Genomic DNA, 26,367 nt, shown 5'->3' with positions numbered 1-26,367 from the left:
TCCATTGTGTATATATACCACATTTTCTTGATCCATTCATCCACTGAGGGGCATCTGAGTTGGTTCCATATCTTAGCCATGGTAAATAATGCTGCATTAACATAGTCGTGCTGGTAGCTTTAGTATGGTCCTGTTTGTGATCATTCAGGTAAATGCCTAAAAGTCGGATTGCTGGGTCATAGGAGAGCTCTATGTGGAGTCTTTTGAGGAACCTCCATACTACTTTCCAAAGTGGTTGAACAAGTTCACACTCCCACCAACAATGCAGTAGGGTTCCCACCTGTCCACATCCCCTCTAGCACCTGTTTTTTGTGGGTTTTTTGTTGTTATTAGAGTTCTTGATTATAGCCATTATAACTGGGGTGAGGATCTGTGTTGTTTTGATTTACATTTCTTTTATGGCTAGAGAGGTTGAGCATTTCTTCATGTGTCTATTGGACATCCTGCTTTCCTCTTCAGAGAAGTTTCTCTGTAACTTTTTAGCCCACTTATTTATTGGGCAGTTGTTTCTTTGAGGAGGAAATGGAAAGACTTGGAAAAAATTATATTAAGTGAAGTAAGCCAGGTCCCATGGTTTCCCTTATTTGCAATAATTAGTATATGTATGAGACAAGCAGAAAATGTCAGATAAAATGATGTTAGGCAAAATGAACCCCAAGATAAGTGGTTTTTCCTTTCTTGCTATTGTTTCTAATGTATTTATAAGGTGATTTTTTTGTTGCTTTGTATGTCCCTCCCCCACAGTATACCCCTGTTTTCAGTGTATTTGATGTTGGTATAATTTGGGGAGGGGAAGGAAAAAAATGAATTGTTTAAATAGGGATACAGGTGGACCCATTGCAACAATGAGATGTACAAGATGCTATGTCAAAAAACAAACTTTACAAAGACCTCAAGGTCAAAGCAGACACTCTGAAAACATTACAGGATGAAATAGGAGAAACCCTAGGTCTCCTAGGCACAGGCCGTTATTTTCTTAATAGAGACCCAGAAACACAACAAATCAAAGAAAGGTTGGACAAATGGGATTGCATGAAGTTGCAGAGCTTCTTCATGGCAAAGGACATAGCTAGCAAGATCAATAGAAAGCCCACAGATTGGGAGAAGACCTTCACTAGCCATATGACCAACAAGGGTATCATATCTAAAATTTACTTGGAACTCAAAAAATTAAATCCCCCAACAACAAATCCTCAAAGAAAGAACTGCCTGATAAATAAGTGGGCTAAAGACTTAAAGAGAAACTTCTCTGAAGTGGGGGTTGGGGGGAATGTAGTCATGGAGATGGGAGGGCAGGGATGGTAGGGGAAAAACAAAGGAGGAGGCAACAATGCTTCATAAGAAATGTACTCATTACCTTGCTCATATAATTGTAAACCCTCTGTGTGGTATTTTCACAATAAAAACTTATTTTAAAAAAAGTCTCTTAATGCATTTTATCCACCTGTGCTGGACTTCTGGTATTTCCCTGTTTTCTGCCTCTTAGCCCCTTTTTTTCTGCTAAATTGAGGTTCTCTGTCTATGCATCATAGTTTATACCATACCTATCATCAATACCTGCTACATATTTGGGATCAACAAGTGTAAATGGAATGGATAGGATTGCACATATGATAAATAACATTATAAATTTGATAGCATAAAGAAACACAAAGCCAGGCACTGGTGAGGGGGCTGAGATTTAAGGATTGCAGTTCAAAGCCAGTCTAGGAAGGAAATTCTGTGGGACTCTTATCTCCAGTTAACCACCAGGAAGCCTAAAGTGGTGCCCTGGCTTAAAGTGGTAGAGTGCTAGATTTGAATAAAAGAGCTCAGAGACAGCACCCAGGCCCTGAGTTCAAGCCCCACAACTAACTGACAAAAAAAGAAGCACTTACAGTATCTAACTTTATCCCCAAATTGTACAGATTTACAAGAATGGGGGGGAGGCTTACTTGACTAATCTTTGGTTATACAAATAATTACTAACAATGGCAAAAGAAATTGTACTGTCCTGACAGAAGCAGCAAGAGACATGAAGGGATGTGATCCATATTCTTTTCCTCCAAGTAGCTCATATCTATTAAAACAAAAAATACAAGTATAGAATCAATTAAAGAGCAATTTCAAGCAATATAAGATTAAATACCAAAATATATACTTTAGAGTTAGGCCAGCTAAGTGACTAAACAGCATAGGAAAAACAAATGGAGGTTGATCTGTCTGTCTAGCAAAAGTTTCCTGGGCAGTGAGGGGATTTTGAAGATAAAGCCATCAGCATTGCTGCATTCTGGGATAGGTTCTGACCCTTTCCAAAGGTTTTTAGACAAGGAACAGTAGTAACACAGGACACAGCAGTGTCCTGTGCTTCTGCCCTGCTTCTGACCCTGTGGCTGGCACTCACAGAGCAAGAGCTATATGTGTGGATCTGGCTCACAGAAGCAGACTGCCCACACTGAATTTATGTCGTGAAACAAGTTCACAGTTGATAATATGGTCCTGAAGTCAGGAGAAATGGATTCATTTTCATTTTCTAGGACTACCTTTGAAGTTGTTGAGGGAGGATAATTATTTTCCCTCTTCAAAGTATTTTCTCACATCATTTTCCTGGAAATGACAATCGGGCAGTGCCCCAGGTTGGCAAATCCAACCTTAGCTTGATGAATGCAATTCGGAACACAGCCCTTGATTCAGTGTGAGTTTCCATGGCTCAGCTTTGCAGAGTGAATTGTCATATATCTCTGGCAAACCATTTCTTCCTTCAACTTTAATACCAGAAATGGACAGAGGTGGTCCCAGAAATTTTCAAGGTAGAAAACCAGCTTAGAGATGAAAATGATATTTAATTTCTTCTCCCCAAAGTGAATAAGGAGATAAAGACATCCAGAGCTCTTAATGACAGTTATCACCTTGATTAATTTTCTTAAGACATACAGATACAGGCCTACAATCATAGGTGTCTCCTCTAGGACTCACCGAATATGTATGCTAAAGCACTGTATCACTTTCTACAAAGCAACTTAGATTTAGTATGTTCTTTAAAATATTTGATAAGCAGACTCGACTTTTAGAACTCAAGTGCCACTTATATGAAAGGAAAACTTGATTCATAATACTTAAGGCAAGCATGAAGGCTTCTGCCTCCAGCCAAGAGAAGTAAGGTCTGGGTTTACTTTGCCATCGAAAATGTCAAAAAGATACAAACAACATATTTGGAAATATACTTTCCAAGTCACTAGACATTAGTCAGTGATGAGCAGTGATCCAGGGTTGGATCACTACCCAGTGAGTGAAAGTGTCAGATACTGAGTTTGAGTCCCAGTTTCAGCCTGAAAAAAAGGAAAAGTAGTGATCCTAGAAGACAAGAAATGAAAGTGAGAATAGCAAATGTTCAGCTTACAGAAAGCAGACATCCAGCAGAGGCTATAAGACCCTGGGCTGAAATAGAACCGAGTTTTAGGAGACCTAGATAGCTAAAATTCCACAGGTGAAAAGAATTGCACAGAAAGAGAACTCTAGAATTTTTTAGGGTTACCTGTAAGTATTGAGCTTAGCACTGATCTATGCATGCATGTTAAGTAAGTGAGGATGGGGGAAAATATCTGAAGGATTAGACATATAGTGCCTATAGAGCTAACACACTCACACACATACACACACACACACACACACACACACACACACACACATGCACAAAGTGCTATTTCCACTAGCCAGAAAAAAATTCATTTAGATCCACAGAGCATTTGAGTAGGATACACAAAAGAGTCTAGTTGAGCAAGCAGCACATGTTGTTTATTGTCTGCTTACTGTTTGTATCAGAGTTTGGTATCAGAGTTTCCAAGGAAAACATGACACATTCAAGTACTAGGTAGAACAATGCTTCACTCTTCCATGCAAGCAGATCTTTCCAAGGAATCAGTATAGGACCATTGTTCAGCATGCACCCATCTTTGTCCTGTAGCAGAAGGACCAACATCCACTGCAGAAGCTGCTTTTACTCTATCTCTTCACCAAATAACACATTCTGCAATTTAGTGCCTAATTTTGTCATGCTTGCCTTGATGCTCAGATACCAAATAGAGTGGACAAAAGTACTTGAACTTCTTTCTGCTTCTAAAAATAGGTAACATGTACTATTTATTTGATAGAGCCGCATTCTGAATAAGTAATAATTATTCATAATCCCAAGTCTGTTCCAGTTGCTTCTAGCAAATCATAAAAGCAAGACTCAAAAGCATCAAACTGTTTCTCACAGGAACACAAGAACATATAATAATCAGCATAAAATTAACAATGACATATCCTAACAACATTAAAACATATGAAAGGAGTAGCAAAATATGGCCTAGAACAAAGAGATAAGTCAGTGTATCAAAACTCACATAGAATTGGCACAAATGTTTGAATTAGAAGACAAAGACGTCAAGCTGCTCTTATCACTACATTTGATGTGGTCAAAACGGTAGATAGAAAGCTGGGCACTGGTGGCTCACACCTGTAATCCTATCTACTCAGGAGGCTGAGATCTGAGGATCAACGTTCAAAGCCAGCCTGGGCATGGAAGTCCTTATCTCCAATAAAAACCACTAGAAAACCAGAAGTGGTGCTGTGGCTCAAGCGGTAGAACCCTCACCTTGAACTGAAGAGCCCAGGGACAGCACCCAAGCCCAGAGTTCAAGCTCCATGATAGACAAAATAAACAAACAAACAACAAAAAAAAAACGGTAGATAGAGACATGGAAAATATGAAACCCAAATATAGATTCTACAGGTGAAAACTACAATGACAAGAGTATTCACATAAATTAGGCATTGCAGAAGAAAACAGTAGTACTCTGAAAACATACCAATGGAAACTCTGCAAAGTGAATTACAGAGAGAAAAATAGATTAAAAAAATTAAAGTGTTTCAGTGAGTTGGAGGACAACCTTACCTATATTGATCAAACATCTCAAATTTAATGAAGACCATGAATTGATTTAAGATTTAAGGAGCTGAATGAGCATCAAAACAAAATGCATAAAGAAAAAAAAATCAAGCAGAGTATATTTGAGTTGCTCAAAAACAAGGTAAAAAACAAAATATCCAGGAGAAGGTAAAATGAAAAGGGATACCTGATACCAGGAGAACAAAAATAAGGGTTGTAGCAGATTCTCATTGGAAACCATGAAATGATATCTTTAAAATACCAAAACAAATAAAAAAACAACAAAAACAAAAGTTGACAACTTAGACATCTGTACCCAGTGAAATGATGCCAGATGTGAATATTCACAAAACTATGAAGGCACCAGCAATGTCAATGATACAATTTCCTTAACATATAAATATCTTCTGAAAGAATAAGCCATACAAAAATAAAGGAATGTAGTGTGGGATTTATAGCATTTATAAAAATAGAATAGTTAAACACAACATAAATAAAATACCCAGGTGTTGATGGCAAACTCACGTAATTCTAGTTACTCAGTGAGCTGAGATCTGAGGATCAGAGTTCAAAGCCAGTGTGGACAGAAATGTCCATGAGACTCTCATCTCCAATTAAACAGAAGAAAGCAGGTAGTGGAGCTGTGGCTCAAGTGTTAGAGTACTATCATTGAGAAAAAAAAAAAAGATAAGGGATAGTGCTTAGGCCCTGAGTTTAAGCCCTAGTACCAGCTCAACTAAAGAAAATGAAATGAAACTAGAACAAGGCTCTGAGAGCAAAGAAATGTACCATTGTAAGACACTTTTACATGAAGTGAGTAAAAATGTAATCAATTTGATAATGTGTAGTATAAACCTGAAAATACCTACCAAAATAGCAAAGACTTATAGCAGATTAGCCAACATGGTATAAAAAGTAGTATCATTAAAAAAATCCAAAAGTAGGCAGAAAACCAGAGAGAACACAGAACACACATGACGAATAGAAAATAAGTAGCAAGATGATAGATTTAATCCTAGCCATATAAATCATTATATTTAATGTAAGTAATCTAAATACTCAAAAGGCAGAAGTTGTCAGATTGAATAACATAGCAAGAGTCAACTATATACTGCCTACAAAAAAACTTCAGAAAACATACTTTTAGCACAAAAAAAGACCAGATATAAAGACAAATTGATGTAAAGCAAAAGTATGGGAAAAGATACTCATATCAGCATAGCTAATAGAATGGCTATATAAATATAAGACAAAGTATATTTCAGAACTAATAATCACAGACAACAAAAGTAATTTAATAATGAAAAAGTTATCATTTCATAAGAGAATACAAAAATCCCTTTTACTTATATCCTTAGAGATTTTTTAGCTAAATATACATATACCATCTGAGACAGACATTCTGCCTCTTAGGGAAATGAAAGCATATGTCCACACGAAGATTTAAGATCTTTTCACAGTAGCATTATTTGTGATAGTCAAAAACTATAAACAATCTAAATGCCCATCACTAGATGATGTGATATATCCAAAATCATCCTACTACATTACTATTGCTTGATAGAAAGAAATTCTTGATGAACATTATAACATAAATGAACAAAATAATTTTTCTTGGTGAAATAAATCAGAAAAATATAAGTGTGGCAATGTAAATTAAGAAGGTGGTGTCAGAAACTGAACAAGTAGTTATGTGGAAGTTGTAGTGGGGGGCTGGAAATGGAGCTTAGTGATAGAGTTGTAGAATACTTGCCTAGCATCATGAAGCCCTGGGTTGGATTCCTCAGTACTGCATACACAGAAGAAGCCAGAAGTGGTGCTGTGGCTCAAGTAGAGTGCTAGCAATGATCAAAAGATGCTCTGGGGCAGTGCCCAGGCCCTGAGTTCAAGCTGCAGGACAAGAGAAAGAAAGAAAGAAAGAAAGAAAGAAAGAAAGAAAGAAAGAAAGAAAGAAAGAAAGAAAGAAAGAAAGAAAGAAAGAAAGAAAGGGAAAAAAGGGAGGGAGAGAAAGGAACAGAGAAAGAAAAGGAAGGAAGGAAAGAAAGAAAGAAGGGAAGGAAGGAAGGGAGAAAGAGAGAAAGAGAGAGAGAAAGAGAGGGAGGGAAAAAAGGGAGGGAGAGAAAGGAACAGAGAAAGAAAAGGAAGGAAGGAAGGAAGGAAAGAAGGAAGGAAGAAAGGAAGGAAGGAAGGAAGGAAGGAAGAAAAAAAGAAAAAGATAAAGGGTGCTTTTTAAAGACACAAGAAAATTAGAGGGTGGGTGATGGCTATATTTGCTCATTATCTGGGATTGTGTGATGACTTCACTGGGATATAAATGCCAAAACTTGTCAATACTTTCAATAAGTGCAATTTGTTGTGTGAGTTATACCTCTAATAACATTGTTAAAATATGCAACAGTTAGCCCACTGATAATCAAATATTCCTGAAGATATCTAGAAAATTTTAACATTTTAGATGATGTTTCCAGTATCAGTATTCTTTAAAAAGTCTGTTTGCTTTCCTGGTGCACATTTGATTGCACTCTTCTGTCTAGTTTTATCTTTATGTCTTGTTGCTATCATTTAAATAAGCAGTACCTTGTTTTATCAGAGTGATTTATGTGTGTATAACTGTTCAATTCATTATTAGTAAATGATACTTGAAAAAATATTGAACAACTAAGTTACAGTGTTAACTAAAGAATACCACTCAGGAGGCTGAGCTATGAGGATTATGGTTCTAAACCAGCCTGGGCAGAAAAGTCTGTGAGATGCTTATCTCCAATTAAGCATCAAAAAGCCAAAAGGGGGGTTGTGGTTCAAGTGGTAGAGCACTAATCTTAAGCAAAATAAAAGGCCCTAAGTTCAAGCCCTTAGGACTGGAATGTGTGTGTGTGTTATTAGCTGATTCTTTAAATTACTTTCTTTCATTCTTTCTCTTTCTTTTCTTTCTTCCTTCCTTTTCTTTCCTTTCCTTCCTACTTTCCTTCCTTCACACACACACACACACACACACACACACACACACACACACTGAGAGCTATTCCTGAAAGAGTCCTTCAACTCAGAACACGAAATATTGCAAACCAGTGTACAGAGACTCTCAGTTTCCACCTATGTTCAGAGTAAGCTTTCATGAGGCCAGTTAAGGAGAGCCCAGCTGAGAAGCCTACTGAGAGGTTAGAACAGTTGCAATTACATGGGCAAGGTAATGAGTACATTTCTTATGAAGCATTTCTGATGGCTTTTTAAAGGTTTGAAACATTAAGGTTCTTCTGGCCCAATTTCCCTCTTTATATAAAAGCATACTGACCAAAATGTTTACCAAAGAGGTGTCAAGGGTTTCTGGCATGGTGTCTTTATGGAAGAAAATGTTGTTTGGGTGGTACCATATACAATATACAACATGTCATTGATGTACTGAACTGATCTTTATGATTGGCTGGGTTTGGGGTGCAGCTACAGCTTCCGATCAACTGCTATATCCTCTATGTACTTTGGAAAAGATTTTATGGCTCATGAGTTATTCTCTTTCTTTTTCCCACCCAAATGTATTTTTACATTATCATAGGTTCCTGTCTTAACTCATAAAGGTAACCATGTTTTTCTCCACTAGAGGGGGGGGAGGAAGAGAGAGAGAGAGAGAGAGAGAGAGAGAGAGAGAGAGAGAGGTGAATTGATAAAAGCAAACTGAAGGCCTATATTCTCTTCTCGGTGGGCTTGGCTGCATTAACATTAATGGGAGTTACAAGTGCATCAAGAAGCAAGTTCATTCCTAAGATGTAAGAGCTCCAGCCATTTGAAATTAGCCTTTGTGGGTCTCCTGTGTTCCACAGCACCAGGGGCTAATTCTTATTCTTTTTCATCTTCCCCCTTTCTTCACTGGGCACTGATGCCTCATTACACACAGTTCCGCCCATTCTGCAGTGCTGAGCCCCTGCCTCTGGCTTACCCAGTCAGGAGCTTGCAAGCATCTCCCCACCCTCACCAGATGTCCCAGTGCTGGGTAGGAGAACATGGTTTGGAGCTAGGAAGTTCAAATTGCTCATCTGCTTATTTAAGTCTTTATCTCTTTAGCCAATGCAGTGTTACCTAGAGAAAAGAAATTAGACCTGAATTCAACAGAATTATTACCTAATTCTTTAAATTACTTTCTTTCTCCTGCCTGTCTTTCTTTCTCTCTCTCTTTATTATTCTTTATTTTCTTCTTTCTTTCTTTCTTTCTTTCCTTCTTTCTTTCTTTCTTCCTTTTCTTCCTTCCTTCCTTCCTTTTCTTCCTTCCTTCCTTCCTTCCTTTCTTCCTTCCTTCCTTTACTTTCTTTTTTCTTTCTTTCTTCTTCCTTCCTTTCATTAAGTAGTTGAACAAAGAGGCTTCAATTCAACATATCAATGTATAAGTACAATTCATCTTTGCCTACTTAGAGCAGCTTTAAGCTTTTCATTTCCTATATTAGTGATAGAGTGGGATGATCCCTTCCAAAACCATGTATGAAGTCATTCTGGGAACCTAGGAAGAAGAAGAAAGAGCCCATAGACTCTCTCAAATTTATAAAATAGAAAATTATTAATAAAAGCAGGGAAGTGGTGTTTTAAACTACTTACAAGTGCCAGTCCTCATTTTGTCCTCCCACAGCAGCGTGTGTCTATTTAAAACAACCATGCTTTCCTTGTATAGTGAGTCAATAAATAATTCCATTTGCCTAGCTGAAAGATGGTCTTTAATGATATTTCCCCCCATCATCCCCTCATGGCACCCAGTTTGACTGGGAAATTGCCTACCATTGTTCACAAAATAAAGTTTTTTCTCTCTTTTTTTCATGATTTTGTGAGAAAATGCCATTTTCTTCCTAACACCCAGTTAGTGACATTCTTAAATGAACAAACCAAAACACACGCAACACTGTGATTCTGTCTTCCAGTGATTTATAACCCACTTGCTAATATCTGAAAATGTTTTAACAGGCAATTGTTGATTGCTATGAAGTGAAGCTCACAAAAGCAATGCGGATAGAAAGAAATTTAATTTGCTATTTCTATATTTTTCTGTGCCTTACTGAGAAGCTTTTAGGCATGTTCCTATTCTCATCCCAGTATCAAACTGAACATCATTTGATTACTGAGATTAGTGACTCAGATGCTAAATGTTTGCTCCAAATATTACATCATGAATTACAAAGGAGCCAGAAAGATAAACTAGTAGCAATGCTAAATTGTAGTGACAAATAGGTTTAGACTAAGGTAGGATTTTTCTTTTTTCTGAAGATTTTACTCCCAAATTCAAGGAAACATAATATAGGAACAGTTTACAATTTTCTTCAGGTCACTTATTGCTATTTTTATTTTCATGCTGTGTGTTCCCAAAATCAAAAGCAAGATATATGCAAGAAGTCTTCTTTCTGCATATTTTCTGATTCTTAGTTCACAGAACTGAATTGTGTCTTCTAACATTGTACCAGAGGCTCCTTTTTCCTGAGTCCATTTGAGTATATGATGTCCTAATAGTTAAAGATCACCACTACACCTCCCAAGGAACACAGAAATGGCTGGTTCCTAACAACAGGATTCTTGTGAACAATGAAATACTTGTGGAATGGCATGTGTGGAAATATTTTGTAAACTACTTGTGGCAGAAAAGAGTTGTACTAGCTTAAAGAAGGGCAGTTGTTTCTTAATATTTTGAACATTGTCCACAGGTGAGATCCTGTGGCTTCAGTTTTGGTTTTCTTCTTTGTTGTTATTAAACATGTATCTGACAACACCTAAACTTCACAAAAAGGGGAGATTGTGAGGAATGGGTAGATGTAGTACTTACTATGGGCAATCTTGGATTGAGGTATTAAATGCAGAAGGAAAGGAGCAGTCTTGCCAGAAAAACTCACAAGCCCTCAGGACTGCTGGCTGACACTCCATATGCTTCCGGAGATGCTGGATGACTGCTTCTAACCAATTACTCATTTTCCTGGAGTCTGTGTTTTCTACTCCTTGTGAAATGCAAGTAATTGTCTGTAAAACTAAATCTCTCTGTGCACAAGATGAATAAGGTACCAGTGGTTCACACCTGTAATTCTAGCTAATCAGGAGGCTGAAATCTAAGGATCACAGTTCAAAGCCAGACAGATCAGGAAAGTACATGACACTCTTACCTCCAATTAACATCCAAAAAGCTGGAAGTGGTAGAGTTCTAGCCTTGACCATAAAAGCTTAGAGATAGTGCCCAAGACCTGAGTTCAAGCCCCAAGACTGCCACAAAGAGGAAGAAAGGAAGGATAAAAGAAAGAGAGAAATAGAGAGGGGGAGTAGGAGGGAGGGAGAAAGAAAGGGAAACGTTACTTTACCAACAGTGTTTTTGTGATCAAGTAAAATTAGAGATGCTTTTTATTGTATTAAAGTAAAATTAGCCATACTGCATTGTTTTCTTTAATGACAAAGGAGATATTTTATTTTTCTGAAAATTTACTTAAACTAGTTAATATACCCCAACATAATCTATAAGAGAAGAAATCAGTTAAAATAAGTCAAATCTTAGCTCTTTCCAGCATTAAGTTTTGTGTGCCAGTATTGAATCTTGAACTCAAGACCTAGCATTTTTGCTCAAGGCTGGCACTCTACCACATGAGCCACAGCTCTTCTTTCTTTTTGCTGTTTAATTAGAGTTAGGAGTTTCACAGGCTTTCCTTCTCAGGCTTCTCAGATCTCAGCCTCCTGAGTAGCTGGGATTACAAGTGTGAGCCACTGGCAGGCAGCTGGATTTAACTTCTTAAAAGGGATGGATTTAGTTACTTTGACAGAACTATAAAATTGGGGTGATCTGATCAGGCAGAATCTGGAGGAAAGGACCTGATCGCTTAGGTATAATACACAATCTTTCCAGGTTAACAGATGGGACTGTGGGGCATCAGTGCCCACAGCCACTGTGCCCAAGCTTGCTGTCCCCTCTTCTAATGCATATGCAGCTCTGGCAGTGAGGAGGCTGGCAGGGAGAAAGAACAAGCCAGTCAGTAGCTCCAGCAGCAGAGAATAGAAAGCAGAAAAGCCACCTGTCATTGCCTCTGGAACAGGTTTGTCTTCAGTGTGGCTTCACATACCCAACTGAGACCTCTTTGCCACTGCCCCCATCTACCCTCCTCCATCCCCAAATCCCTGCCACCTTTGTGCCCTCCACTGGCACCAACAAGGTTTTTACTTCTCCAAATACATCTGCTTTCCAGCAACTGTTCCATGGCAAAGTTACAAAGTGTGTTACTTTTTTAAAAAAATTAATCAAAGTCTCTCTGAGGCATTTTAGTTCTTCTGACTTTAAAGGATATTATTGTTGAAAAATAAATATATACTTAGCTTTTTTATTTTTACTGCTGGAGATTGAACCTAGGGCCTATCTGCTAGAAAAGTGTTCTACTACTTAACTCCAGTGTATATGTGGTATATGCAGGGGTGAGGGAGAATAACTAGAGCTTGAACTCAGAGCCAAGGTACTGTCCCTTAACTTTTGCACTCAAAATTTGCATTCTACCATTTGAGCCGTACCTCTGCTTCCAGCTTTCTGGTGGTTAATTGGAGATAGGATTAATGGACTTGCTTGCCCTGACTACCTTTGAACTGTGATCCTCAAATCTCAGCCTCCTGAGTAGCTAGGATTATAGATGTAAGCCTTTAGCACCCCACCTTAATTAGATTTTTAAAAGTCCTTTTATTCTATGTCATTTGTAGGTTTAGAGGATGGAGTGTGATGGCCTATTTAAGAATAGCCTTTTTTTGAGAAAGCTTTTAAAAGTTGGAGTATATATCTGCCAAGATTAGATGAACTTCAGCCCCCTGCAAACAGATAATTTTATTTTTGTCTATTTCATATAAATGTATATTCTCCACGATGAGAAATATGAAGCTTCTTTTAGTTTTCTACTCAGCAGAATCCTGGAAGAGAACATTTTCTTCATTTTCCTTTCTCTATCCTTTTCATTACTTAGAAGAGAAAGAGAAATATAAAAACTCCATCTTACAAAACAGGTCTCTTAGAGCTTGCTGTTTGTACTTGTTTCATAATTTATAATTTTTGATAGAGATCAGGCAGTAATATAGGGTAACTGAAAGTATAATTCAGTACCAGGAGCCAGTGGCTCACACCTGTGCTCAGGAGGCTGAGACCTGGAGGACTGAAGATCAAAGTCAGCCTAGGAAAAAAAGGATAAGAGACACTATCTTAAATTAGCAAAAAGCCAGGCAGGAGGTGTGGCTCAACTGGTGTAGCACCAGCTGAATGCCAAATGAGTACCAAGCTCTGAGTTTATCCCTGGTACTGGCCAATAAATAAAATGAATAAGGAAGGGAAGGGGAAGGAGAGGAAGAGGGGAAACAAGAGAAAATTCAACGTATTTCCATAAATTACTACTATGTTTAAATCGGTTGGCATTCCAATGTAAATAAAAGAAATAGGAGTTGGGTGGCTAGCCCACATTCATACAGCTGGTAGGAAGGAAGATAACTAATTCATCGGATAGACTGAGCACAGAACACATACTGCTCTCCCTCCAAACCCTGTCTTTCAGAATTAAGGTCACCTTGAGATGACATTGAGAGACTCTAGAGTTGAATCAGTCATCATAGGAAACAGATTCTCTGAGAACTTGGAAGGATTGTTGAAGCCCTGAGAAATGAGTCTCCTCACATCTCCCCACTCCCCCACTCTACCTCCCCTTGCGGTCTCATGTCTCAGGAACCACAGATGTGTTCTCTACCCTCTCACGCTGCCCTTCTTATACGCATTCATTGCATCTATATTTTGTGGTTCCTGGATTTGAACTCAAGGCCTTGTATTTGCTAAGCAGACACTCTGCCATTTAAGCTATGCCTTTGAGCCCATTTCCTTTAGTTATTTTTTTAGGAAGGGTCTCATGCTTCTGCCCAAAGGCTAGCTTTGGACCACAATCTTCTACCCACCTCTGCCTTCTGTGTAGCTGTGATTACAAGTATACACCACCAGACCTGGTTTTCCTTCACCACTTCTTTAACAACACCTGGAAGCTTCCCAGCTTGTCAAGCTGGAGAATTGTGGCCCATACAAAAAACAAGGTCCTCTCTGAAAACCCAAGAAAAAAGGTTGTAGCTGTGGCCTCAAGAGTGTGTGTGTGTGTGTGTGTGTGTGTGTGTGTGTGTGTGTGTTTGTGCATGTGTGTATCTATGTGTGTATGTGTGTCTGTGTGTAAATGCAAATATTACAGTCATATCATGCATATCCTTGAGAACTTCAATTATAAGTTATTAGTGATCTGATTGAAGCATAATTGTTAAGCATCTTTGAAGTGGGACTGCCTTGGATTACAGTTCCTGGCACCTCATAGAGATCTCAGATCTTTCTAGAAGACACTGTGAAATACGCACAATAAGATAGAGCTTTCTGCAGAGAATTTGACACATAACCTAGGAATTATGTTTATGTCATATGTTAGTGAATAGAGGTGGAAATCCTCACTTCTGTTCTCAATTTCCTTTTGAAACCCTAACTGGCTACAGGGAGAGAAGAAAAAGTAGAGTGTTAGGGAGGGGAGGTTGGCAGGGTAAAAGGTCAGGCCACTGCAGGTCTGGCACTCCAGCACTTTACGAAGGAATTCAGCCTAATTCAGAAATCACAGTTTGGGCCAACTGGGGTCATTCACCTCAGCAGTTTAAAGCACTGTTCTCGATTTATCAACTATATGAAGGTCAGAATAGACTAGAAACAAAATACTGAAGCCATTTCCTAATCATTTGGCTCCTAAGCACCAAATTCCATGAACAGAGACTTTGCGAACTAAGATTATTAGAAATAATGAGCCTTCTTCATAGTCAATAACTCCACACAATTTCAATTACTCAAAACTTACAAGAATACAAAGGTGATTGGTCATTTCTTCATTCAAATTCCCAAAGAATTCACTGTTTAGATAAACCACAAAGAAAAGTATTGTAGTACAAAGTAGAATATAAGATGTGGCATGAGAATTATAGGGAAATAAGTCATGAAAATTGAGAGGCAATGGGATTTACTGATGAATTCACAGAAGTGGGTACATGAAGAGTGAGCCTTGAAGGATAATTAGGAGTTCTATCAGCAGAGTTAAAAGAGGCCATTTTAAGTGAGAATATTAGGTGAAAAGGCGGCCAAGATGACAAGAGGTAGCACAGAATAACTAATTCACTGTGGCCCAAGGGATAGGTTTATGTAAGATAGTAGGTGGTGTATATTGAGAGTTGATTTGAGGGAATTATCAGCATAGGCTGGAGATTGAAACTTTACTGCCAGGCAGCAGGAAGCCCCTAGATGTTTTCAAAGTAAGGAATAAACTAAGAAGTACTAAGATAAATTCAATTTGTCTGTAGAGAAGAGGGCAGATGGAAGGGAACTGAGAGGGAAGGGGATTAAATTGCTATGTTAGTACAACAAAAGAGGTAAGTTGGGGGTGGGGCAATGGAGGATGTCAAGACTGGGCGACTGATATGATATAAAGAAAGGAAAGGGAAAGACAAAGGGAAGACTCCAACCTCACCTCAGTATATCAACATTGCTGATTCAGCAACTATGGTTCCAAAAATGGAGGTGCTATAAGCAAGAAATTATAACTTCATGTAGCAGTAGTCCCTTATGGATCCTCCCACCTCACATGACTTCTGCTGTAATGCTTGAATAAAGCCAGAAAGTAGCAGCTATTGACTGGCATGTTAGGTATGTAGGGACCAGGTACCATATTAACCTTGAACAAATGAAATGAGAATTCAAGAGCCTTGGGCACATGCTGAGTCTCCACAGTCATACGTTCCTTCCCATTTCGTCAGTGTCTGCCTTCCATAGGTTGATTTACCAGAGGAAGAAACATCACCCATTTTTATGTTGGTACTTTATCTTGACTTAATGGGAATTTTATTCTCAGGAGTGCCATTTCCCAATGAGTCCTATAGAAGTCATTTGTCCCTTCTAAGGCAGCCCTAGTCCAAGCAGAGTTGGAGGCAATTTTTCCATGGTTCTTTTTTGCCAATGTTTCCCATTTCTTTACTCAGCCTCCTGAGAGGAAGACATTAGCTCTTTTCCCACAGTTTATTTACTGCCTGACTCTTTCCTTCAGCCACTAACTGTGGGACTGGGTGTAGTTCTGATTTGATTTTGTTAAGTTGGACACTTGATGTGTTAGCTGTTGAGCTAGAAAGAGTCAATGCACTTTGTAGAGGCCACCAGGCCCTGGCAGGATGAGGTGGGACTCAGCAATCAGGGGTATACTTCTTGACTTTTTCTTCATCAGTGAGTAAATTTCTGTTCACCTTTGACCAATGGCTAGTGTCAGGATCTTGGCATCACCCTACAAAGCTCTATGGAAATACCAAGGGGAGAGAAAGGGAGCAGGAGGAAGTGAGTTCACAAATCCAGATCAATTCCGAGCTTAACAGTTGTCACACTGGAGTCACACATCAGAAAGTCGGTAGTCAAGTAACAGCTCTGATAATGCAAACAGTTTTAAATGCTTGTCAGAGTGAGGACAGCTCCTGGGCTTTTTTTGTTTTGGCGGGGGGCGGTTTGGACCCTCAATCTCTGCACAGAGGGACTGAGGTTAGAACAACTTTGTAAAATTGCAACTATTTTTTGCTCAGAAACCTGAACTTGATTTGCTGGTAGTGACAACTGATTTGACAATGGCCAGTGATTTAGGTCTACCTCTAATAAACGAATTAATCTGAGCTAAAACATAGTGATCTGTCATGTTTAGAGATACCTCAACATCTGGCCGACTTGTCCTCTGTCAGATGAGTTTGTCCTGTGCAAATCTTCTGTCAAGAGAGGAAAAGAACTGTGGGCAGAAAATTACATGGCAGTTTTCAAGTTAGTGATGAATTTTTCTCCCAACATACCAGCTGTGCCTGCAACACTATTTTTCATGGCATTAATCAAATATCTTGCCTACAGTACCTCCAACTTTCCCAAAGGCTAAAAGATGGATCTGTCAAAAAAAATTTCACTGGGATTTGCCAACAGCTTTTCTAAGCTCAAATGCTAGTCCAGGTACCTTAGAAGTTTGAGCAAGGCTTTTAGAAATAGCCTTGGGGGAGGTAAAAGCTGTAGAGGGTAATTTTCCTTTACACTAAACAAAAAAAAAATTGAAGACTGTTGTAGCCACTGTGCGTTCGAAAGTCTGGAAATGGGCCATAGATTCAAGTGTTATTAAATGTATTCCATTTTGTCACTTATAGTAAAGTGCATTTTTGGAACTGGAATTTTTAAATTAGCAAAGTACAAAAGCAATCAAGCTGAGCACTGATGGCTGAAGCCTGTAATCCTAACTATTCAGGAGACTAAGATCTGAGCATCACTGTTCTAAGTCAGCCTGGGAAGAAAAGTATATGGACTCATCTCCAATTAACCATCAAAAAGCCAAAAGTAGAGGTGTGGCTAAATTGGTAAAGTGCCAACCTTAAACAAAAAAAAAACTTAAGAGAAAGTGCTCAGGCCTTGGAGTATGCGCGCGCGCGCACACACACACACACACACACAAATCTATCAAAGGCCATTGGAATGAATTAATAACTTGTTCCTCAGGAAAGAAAATTCCTTACATGGAAAAAAACCACAAAGCAAGCCAAATACTCCTAAGGCCCACACAGATTATATTCTAAGCTTAACAGTGTTTGCTGGGATAACAATCTGTGGAGATCTAAATAGTTCCATCCCCCATAACTTTATGGCTAACTCTCTTGCAACAAGAATAAACAATGACACTGGCTGCTGGTGGCTCATGCCTATAATCCTAGCTACTCAGAAGGCTGAGATTTGAGGATGACAGTTCTAAGACAAAACCAGCCCAGGCAGAAAAGTCCATGAGACTTGTTTCCATTTAACCATCCCAAAGGCAAATGTAGAGGTGTGGCTCACATGATAGAGTGGCCACCTTGAATGGAAAATGCCAATTGAGAGTGCAAGGCCCTGAGTTCATGCCTGATTTCTGATACCACACACACACACACACACACACACACACACACACACACACACACACACACAGAATAAACATAATAAATTGGTTTTACATCCATCATAAGTGATGTGTAGTATTTCTCAGAATGAATAGATTTTACAGTAACCACTGATGGCTCTAAGCGAAGAGGTAGAAGCTCATGTTATGCTACCCCCAAGAGGGTTAAGGTATTGGGATCCAAGACTGTGTCAAAGTGATGTCTTGGAATGGGTGATTTTTATGTCTTCTCTATATTCTTGACAATTGCTTAAAAGCTGTAAATCATTCTTTTGCGCCCTACTTAGCAAATAGAGATCTCTCCTAGTTTGGAGTGTTTTATTTCCATGGCACTATCTTCAAGTTTGCTGAGCACTGAGAAAAATAATGGGTAACATGGCCATGGCTCTACTAGCAACTGTAATGTTTATTATGGAGACGGTAGCATCAAAGTCTAACCCAGGGTAAGAATCACAGCAAGAACTCAACACGTGTTTATGGAATGAATGGAATCATTGAGTCATTGGGTCAACTAACAAAAAGCAAAAATTAAAATAATAAAATAAGCAATATATTTTCTCTCAAATCTATCCTGAACAGAGAGGTGTTAAATCTTATTCTATATATGAGTCAGGGTATCTAGTCTGATTTGATTCTTAATCTCCATGTCAGATGTTTTCTAGCAGTGAAATTTTTCCTAATATGAAAATTGGGTAATATGCCAGGGTTTATACAAACTGGTAAGTTAAAGGACCTGGGAAGACAAGTTTACTTCCCTAATGAGTGCAACTTGGTTTAGCAATCAAACAAGTCAGACCTTCCACAGTTGAAGTTTTCTGAAGCAGAAGGCTTTGTGTAAGGCCTTAAAGGTGCTAGAAAGAGTTGCCAAGAGGTGTTTTCAGTAGTAGGTAAAGGATATGGAATAGGTTCTTCAGACCAGTGGATTTCTTGCTCTGTGAACTTAAGTATAATCTAAAAGCTTTGAATAGACTCAGCTGGAATGGATAACCTATAATCCTAGTAGTAAAGAAGCTAAGATCTGAAGATTCTGGTTTGAAGTCAGCCCAGGCAAATAAATCTGAGAGACTCTTATCTCCAGTTAACCAACAAATATCCAGATGTAGATCTGTGGCTCAAGTTGTAGAGTACTAGCCTTGAATGAAAAAGGCTAAGTAAGAGCATGATGCCCCGAGTTCAAGTCCCAGTACCAGCACAAAAAATAAGAGAAGGTTCAATCTGTCTTTATCTTTTCCACTATTTCTAAGTGTTTCTAACCAACTAATTCATAGGTACCATTTCTTTGATTTAGATTTTATTCTTGAGAAAAAAAAGTTTATTGGCTTCTTTGAATCAGAAAAAACATCTCCATGTATCATATGAAATTGTGAATTTTTATGTGACATTTTATATGCCACCTATAGAAGAATATGATTCATAATTCATAATTAAAATTTACTGTGGAACTCAAGGCCTATCCCATTCCTTAAGTCTTCAGGTTTTGCTCCTATTTGTAAAAACTCATTAGTGGAAGCTTTTCTGTGTTCCTGAGTTAGACTGGAAGAATAGCTCAGCCTGTTATTGCTTGTCTCTGAATGTGCTCTTAACCTATATGAAATGAAACAAGACTGAGATGATTTTAAAAAAAGAGGCTACCTTGATTAGATGCACTTTAGCATTTTAAAGCAGTTCTCTTTTATTATTAATGGAAAGTAAAGAAAGTTTCATTAGTTCAGACAAGGATATATATGAGGGTGAATGTGTGTGTGTGTGTGTGTGTGTGTGTGTGTGTGTGTGTGTGTGTAAGAGAGAATGACATACATGTGTCTTTTTTAGGAGTTCACACATTGGCAGGGATTTTACATAGTTTGCCACAGTGAAATTGAACTGAAAGGATGCTGTTTTCAATCCAGTCTTGTATACTCAAAAAAAAAAAAGGTGCATTATTTGGAAAGACTTTGATAGTGGTGTATTTTACAGTTTGACAACTTGGAACTTTGTAAACTGGCAATTGGGCATAGACGAAGGTATCCATTTGTCTCATATATGTCTTGTTGAGGCAAAGCTGTCAGAAGAAATCTTATCATATGGTGCCCCATTTGTTTTCTGTGGTGATTTATGATGGTTTTGAAAAGGTCTTGTGATCCCATAGGCTGCCACGATTCTCTGACTTCTCTCTGTCAATGGATCAGATTTCTGACATTTTCTGAGAGCATTCAGAAAAGATTTGATAAATCAGCTTGTGGTGTTTATTTTAATTGATCTGAGGCCCATTCCTTCAAGAATTCATCAACTCCAATGACAGGGTCTGGATGTGCTGTGGTGGATTGAAAGAATCGGGCCGGCCATGCTCCTGTGGTGATGATATAGATATTTTGTTGAAAGTTTATGCGCACCGACGAGAAGATGTCATAACTAATTTAGTATGTTGTAAATCTTTCGACACAGATTCTAATTCATAAATCTCATCCATCACATGTGATTCATGAAACGATAGACAACCTTTGATGAGAAGGTACTTCTGTCTGCGTTCCAAGTTCCTTACATTTTTCCTTATTCAAAAATAAATCATTTTAGAACAACAGAATTCTATTATGAAAATGGAACTGTAGAGGTCCTTCATTCTTCCACTTCTATTGCCACACTGGCAACAAAAGTAAAAACTCTCTCCTTGAAAATACGTGCATGTTTCTGTGAGAGCAAGAAAATAATGGTGGGTGTACTATGTGCAGGTGGTCAGGGAAACCGACACACATATGTATGAATATGGAAAGACTTAGTTTCAAAGACAGGACTGAGATGAACATTAACTATCTTTCTAGAATAAATTAACTTCAGATGAGACATGAAATATATGGAAAAGACTTCAGCCAGGTACCAGCGGCTCATGCCTATAAGCCTAGCTACTCAGGGGGCTGAGTTCTGAGAAGCCAACCTCGGCAAGAAAGACCATAAAATTCTTAACTCCCATTAACCACCAGAAAATGTTGCAATTAGAACTATGGCTCAATATGGCTTAAGCACCAGTCTTAAGCAAAAGTGCTAAGGGACATTGCTCAGGCCTTGAGTTCAAGCCCTAAGACCAGCACAAAAATAAATAAAAATTTTGCGTCTTGTTTAAGTTACCTTTTATTTAAACTTAATTTTTAAAATAAGCATTGTTATAGATATAATTTGGTCACTTACAGTGCCCCCAGCATTATTTCTAGTTCTAGGTCTTATTCTTGTTTACTTGGGCTACAGGTTAGTTTTCTTTTTTTTGTTGTTTTTTTTTTTGAGCTACAGTTTGGCTTTATTGATTTATTTTGGTTCAGCTTGACTGATGAAGAAGCAATCATTTTTCTCAGTGTCAAATATCTAATGAAGGAGGGTTTGTGGTATAGTCAATCTTAGCTGACTATTTTTCTAAGCAATTAAAACTAACTTTAGCTTTCACTTATGTGAAGTAATTTATCATTTAGCTGGCCTATTGGAATTAAGTCTGATCAGATTTGAGAATACTTTACAACTAGCAAAAAGTCTGTACCAATATCATTTTATTATACATTAGTCTTTTAGATGATTAGCTAACCAGATCTCCACTAATGGCTCTGGTCTGTATTAAAGTTGATTAGAAGTTGGTTGCTAGCCAGGTACCAGTGACTCACACCTGTAATCCTAACTATTCAGGAGGCTGAGATCTGGGGATTGCTGTTTGAAACCAGCCTAAGCAGAAAAATCTGTGAGACTCTTCACCCAATTAAGCAGCAGAAAGCTAGAAGTGCAGCTGTGGCTCAAGTAGTAATACCAGCCTTGAGTGAAAAAGCTAAGGGGCAATGCCTAGGCCCTGAATGCAAGTCCCATTACACACACGAAAGAAAAGAAAGAAAGGAAGAAAGAAAGAAAGAAAGAAAGAAAGAAAGAAAGAAAGAAAGAAAGAAAGGAAGAAAGAAAGAAAGAAAAGAAGGAAGGAAGGAAGGATGGATGAGGGAGGAGGGAGAGAGGGAGGAAGGGAGGAAAAAAGAGAAAGAGCAGAGGAAAGAAATGAAAGAAGGAAAAAAAAAAGAAGAAACAAGAAAAGAAAAATAATCTTGGTTGTGCCTGAAGAACTTTACAACTAAACAAAGTTGGGTTAAAGCAATGACATCATATGGTGATGATCAAATTGAGGTGGGCATAGATCTCTTCATAGAAGTCGTGTTTACATATACTTAGAAAGAGACTTTAAATTACAAATCTTATTGGGGAAACAGAATCTAAAAATGGGCATCTAACATTCTCAAAAAAACTTCCTTTTCCTAGTTAAAAGAGAAATATCCAAGTGTTTGTAGAAAATGCCATTAGTTGAATTTGTGGTATGGGATTTTCTTTTCCCTTTCTAATGATACTAGTCCACATATCCATATCTTGACTTCTTGTGTATAGATTATGTGGTTTATTCAGGATAACAAGAGACAGAGCATAAATCCATTCAAATTTTTTTTGTCGGTCATGGGGCCTGAACTTTGGGCCTGGGCACTGTCCCTCAGCTCTTCAGCTCAAGGCTAGTGCTCTACCACTTGAGCTACAGTGCCACTTCTGGCTTTTTCTGCTTATGTGGTGCTGAGAAATTGAACCCAGGGCCTCATGCATGCAAGGCAAGCACTCTACCAGTGATCCACCTTCCCAGCCCCCATTCAGATCTTGTAATGGATGAATCTAATTTTATTTAATTATCTCCATATACCCTTCATAAAATTTCTTATTTTAATACTAGTAGGTTCTAAAATTGGATGATATGCATTTTCCTAATCATCTTTCCTCTCTGATAGATGTGGTGGTCAGCCATAGATTACCTAAAAGTGAGAAAGAGCAGTAGTTACAGAATAATAAATAGAAGAACTGGATTTCTCACAAATTAGAAAACCATCCTTTTTCCTTTTGCAAAGCTAAACATGCAAACTCCAGAGGGCAAAACATAATGAAAGAAGAAAAAGACAGAAGTCAACATACTCACCTTCCCTCTGACACATGCATCCTTTCCTCTAGAAGTGGTCAAATTTTAGAAATGAGAGAGTTTAATAGGAGAAAGATCACTCAGAAGTAGATGCAATGCCAAATGCCATATCTATATTGGAGGGTAATGTGAAATAAACTCCTTTTAGGAGCCCATAATGAGGGAGAAAAGAAAAAGAAGGCCAGAAAGATCAATGTCAGAAGGTAAATTTGAATGATTCTGAAAGACACAATGACCAGTGCCCACCAGCCTGAGTGGAAGAACGAAGGGTAGCATTCTGTCCTTCCCCCCCCCGCCCCCCCTCCCCCTGTCTCATCCCAAGTGTGTTGCTCTTGACCTTCCAGATAATGGTTCTCAGTTGCATAAATCTCCTAATTACCAGTGAGCCCAACAGCAAAGAAATACATAGTAGGAAGATACAATGAATAAAAGTTTATTGTGTTCAGAATTGGAGTACACTAAGGAAACAGAACATAGGAAAGAAGATTATAACGAGCATCAAAGGTGAACTCTCAAGGGGAAAAAAAAAAGCCGTCTTATGGAAGAGGCTAGAACCATTTGCTATATATAAAATCTGTATTAGCCCTCAATGATGCCAACAGGATGAAGTTTCTAGAACTTTAATAATTCAGACAACCATCTACGCATTTGTTCTATACTTGACTGCCTGCCAATTTAACCAATTGATAATGAGCCTGATGTTTCACTTGTAAGAAAATTAAAAAGAAACACTAAAAGGATCAAAGAGTCAAATTCTACAGAACAGATTTGACAAATCTTTAAACATTGATCCTCCCTCAAAGACACAAATAGTCTGAATGTGTTTGTAGCATTAATCAAAAGTTCAGATTCCATTGAGCTTTTCCAAGCACTGGACTCAGTTATTTACATGATTTGCAGCACAAGACATGTATTGAGACTCAAATGTGGTCCAGGTGGTTTATCTTTTCACTGATTATACAAACTTTGTCAAATTGTAAAAGGCTTTGATGTCTCAAGATGTTCGGAGCAGAGAATAAAAACAAAGAAAAAAAAAGGAAGTTGATGTAAGGAAGAACTCTACATGGAGATTTTATTTTTTAGTCAGCTATGAGTATATAGAGTAAATTTAGTTGCCTGGCACACAATTCAAAGCTAGGTTAGTTAGTTAGTTGAAATGCAAAAGAGATTGGGCATACCACATTTTTGGACCTTAAACATAGCAAAAATTAGCAGGCACTGGTGGCTCATGCCTATAATCCTAGCTATCCAGGAGGCTGAGATCTGAGGATCATGGTTCAAAGCCTGCCCAGGTAGGAAAGTCCTGTGAAACTCTTATCTACAATTGACCACCAAAAACCCAGAAGCAGAGTTGTAGCTCAAGTGCTATAGTGTTAGTCTTGAGAAAAACAAAAAACATAAAAATCTCCGGGACAATGCCTAGGCCCTGATCTCAAGCCCCAGGTCAAGAAAGAAAGAAAAAGAAAGAAAGGAAGAAAGGAAGAAAAGAAGAAAGAAGGAAGGAAGGAAGGAAGAGAAAGAAAGGCGGAGAGAGGGAGGAAGGGAGAGAGGAAGAAAGAGAGGGAAAGAGGGAGGAAGGAAGGAAGGAAGGGAGGGAGGGAGGGAGGAAGGATGGAAAGAAAGGAGGGAGGAAGGGAGGGAAAGAGACAGAAAGACTTCATAAACTTAGGAAACAATTTTATAAACAAACACATGGTTAAACTACACTGTGAGTTCACAGACAAATAATAGCATAGCCCAGGAAGCCTTTATGGGGAGAATCTGATCTATCTAACTATAAAGAAAGGAAGAATAAAAACTATGAAGCCCAACGTTCTGCTGAAAGTACTAATTGACCCATACAGGAAATCCAGATTGGCCTACAAAGTAGACTGGATCATTGTATTACCCCAATACACCTTGAAATGCTTTTCCACTCTATCACCATGGCCACCACTTCCCATCTCTTCCTATTGCTTTTAATGAAACTCAGGCCAAATAGCATGACCAGACAGCACAAGTACTACATCAGCATTTTACTTCAAAAGAGATCCAGTATCTGACTTGGTCTCTTCCTGGCTACAATTGTAGTCTTGGTTACACCATCTCTTTGGATCTTCACAACAGTCCCCTTATTGGTAGTCCTGCTGTAACTGGCAGTCCTGCTATCTCTCTGGCCTCCAGTGACCACAGATTGCTTGTCCAAACATAAAGCTGATCATGTCATTTTATTCTAAGATTTCCCCTCTTAATCAGAATAAGAGCCAAGATAGCTTTAAAAAGGTTTTTTCAGGCACTTTGGACCTGAACTCTATAGGTTCTTTTATTCCTTTATACCTTTTATTCCTCTGAATTTTATTTTATTTTATTACTTCATTCCTGTTCTCTTGATTTCTCATTGGCCAATGTCTTCTCGGGACTCCTACACTGCTGTTTCCTCTACCTTGAACATTCTTCTTAGATGTCTATATAGCCGTTCCTTCTCCTTCTTCAAGACTTTATTTAAATATCATATGCACAGTGAGACATCTGACTACCTTATTTTTAAACTACAAATGCCTTCTCCCAAGCCCCCTGACATCTGTGAACCCCTTTTAATAGTATTTGTTCACATAATACTTATCATCAACTAGCATAACCTTATTAACATAATAGTTATTTATATAAATATAGTTATGGCTTTATGTATGTATATGTGTGCATGTTCATGTACATATGTACTGGTTCTGGGGCTTGAACTCAGGGCCTGGGCACTGTCCCTGAGCTTTGTTGCTAAAGGCTAGCATTTCACCACTTGAGTCACGGTTCTACTTACAACTGGTTTTTGGTAGTTAGTTGGAGATAACAGTCACAGGACTTTTTTAATATATATATTTTATTTTAAAGATGCTATACAGAGGAATTACAATTACATGAGTAAGGTAATGAGTACACTTCCTATCAAGCATTGTTACTCCCTCCTTTGTTTTTCCCCTACCATCCCTTCTCTCCCCACCTCCCCAACTTCTCCCTCCCCCACCCAAACTATAAAGTTCATTTCCAACATAGTGTCTTGTATTTCTCATTGATACAATGGGTCAACCTGTATCCTTATTTCAGCATTTTGCTATTTCCCTTCCCCTCCCCAAATTAGAAAAAAATCTTGTATATACAAGATGCAGGGCACTGGAATGAAATACAATGAAAACAGGGGTTATACCATGGGGGAAGAACATACAAAAGAAACAAAAATTCACACAGTACATTATAAGTTCATTAAAAACAACAGACTTTCTTGCCTGGGCTAGCTTCAAACTGCAATCCTCAGATCTCAGCCTCCTGAGTAACTAGGATTACAAATATGAATCACCAGCACCCAGCAGTTACTGCTTCTTTAATGTTGTCTGTCTGTTGCCTCCTGAGTTCAAGAGCTTTGTTCCCTGGCACAATCCATTACCTTGAATAACAGGAGACATGTATTGATGTACTAGATGCTCTAAAGTTACAAGGCGTGATATCTTTTCTGACCTATCATAAGGGCAGAGATGATGCTCCTATAACAGAAGATACATTAATTAGAG

At 38.3% G+C, this 26,367-nt stretch overlaps 1 protein-coding gene across 2 annotated transcripts in view; it reads left to right on the top strand.

The window, feature by feature from the left end:
• Npas3 (neuronal PAS domain protein 3) overlaps nt 1–26,367 on the top strand; it is an 883,936-nt gene that overhangs the window by 678,569 nt on the left and 179,000 nt on the right. The gene's annotated exons all lie outside the window — the stretch shown is intronic.

Source organism: Dipodomys ordii, unplaced genomic scaffold (assembly GCF_000151885.1).
Source record: "Dipodomys ordii isolate 6190 unplaced genomic scaffold, Dord_2.0 Scaffold168, whole genome shotgun sequence".
NCBI classification, from domain to species: Eukaryota; Metazoa; Chordata; class Mammalia; order Rodentia; family Heteromyidae; genus Dipodomys; species Dipodomys ordii.
Note: the sequence above shows the minus strand (reverse complement) of the source record. Positions and strands in the feature narration are given on the sequence as shown.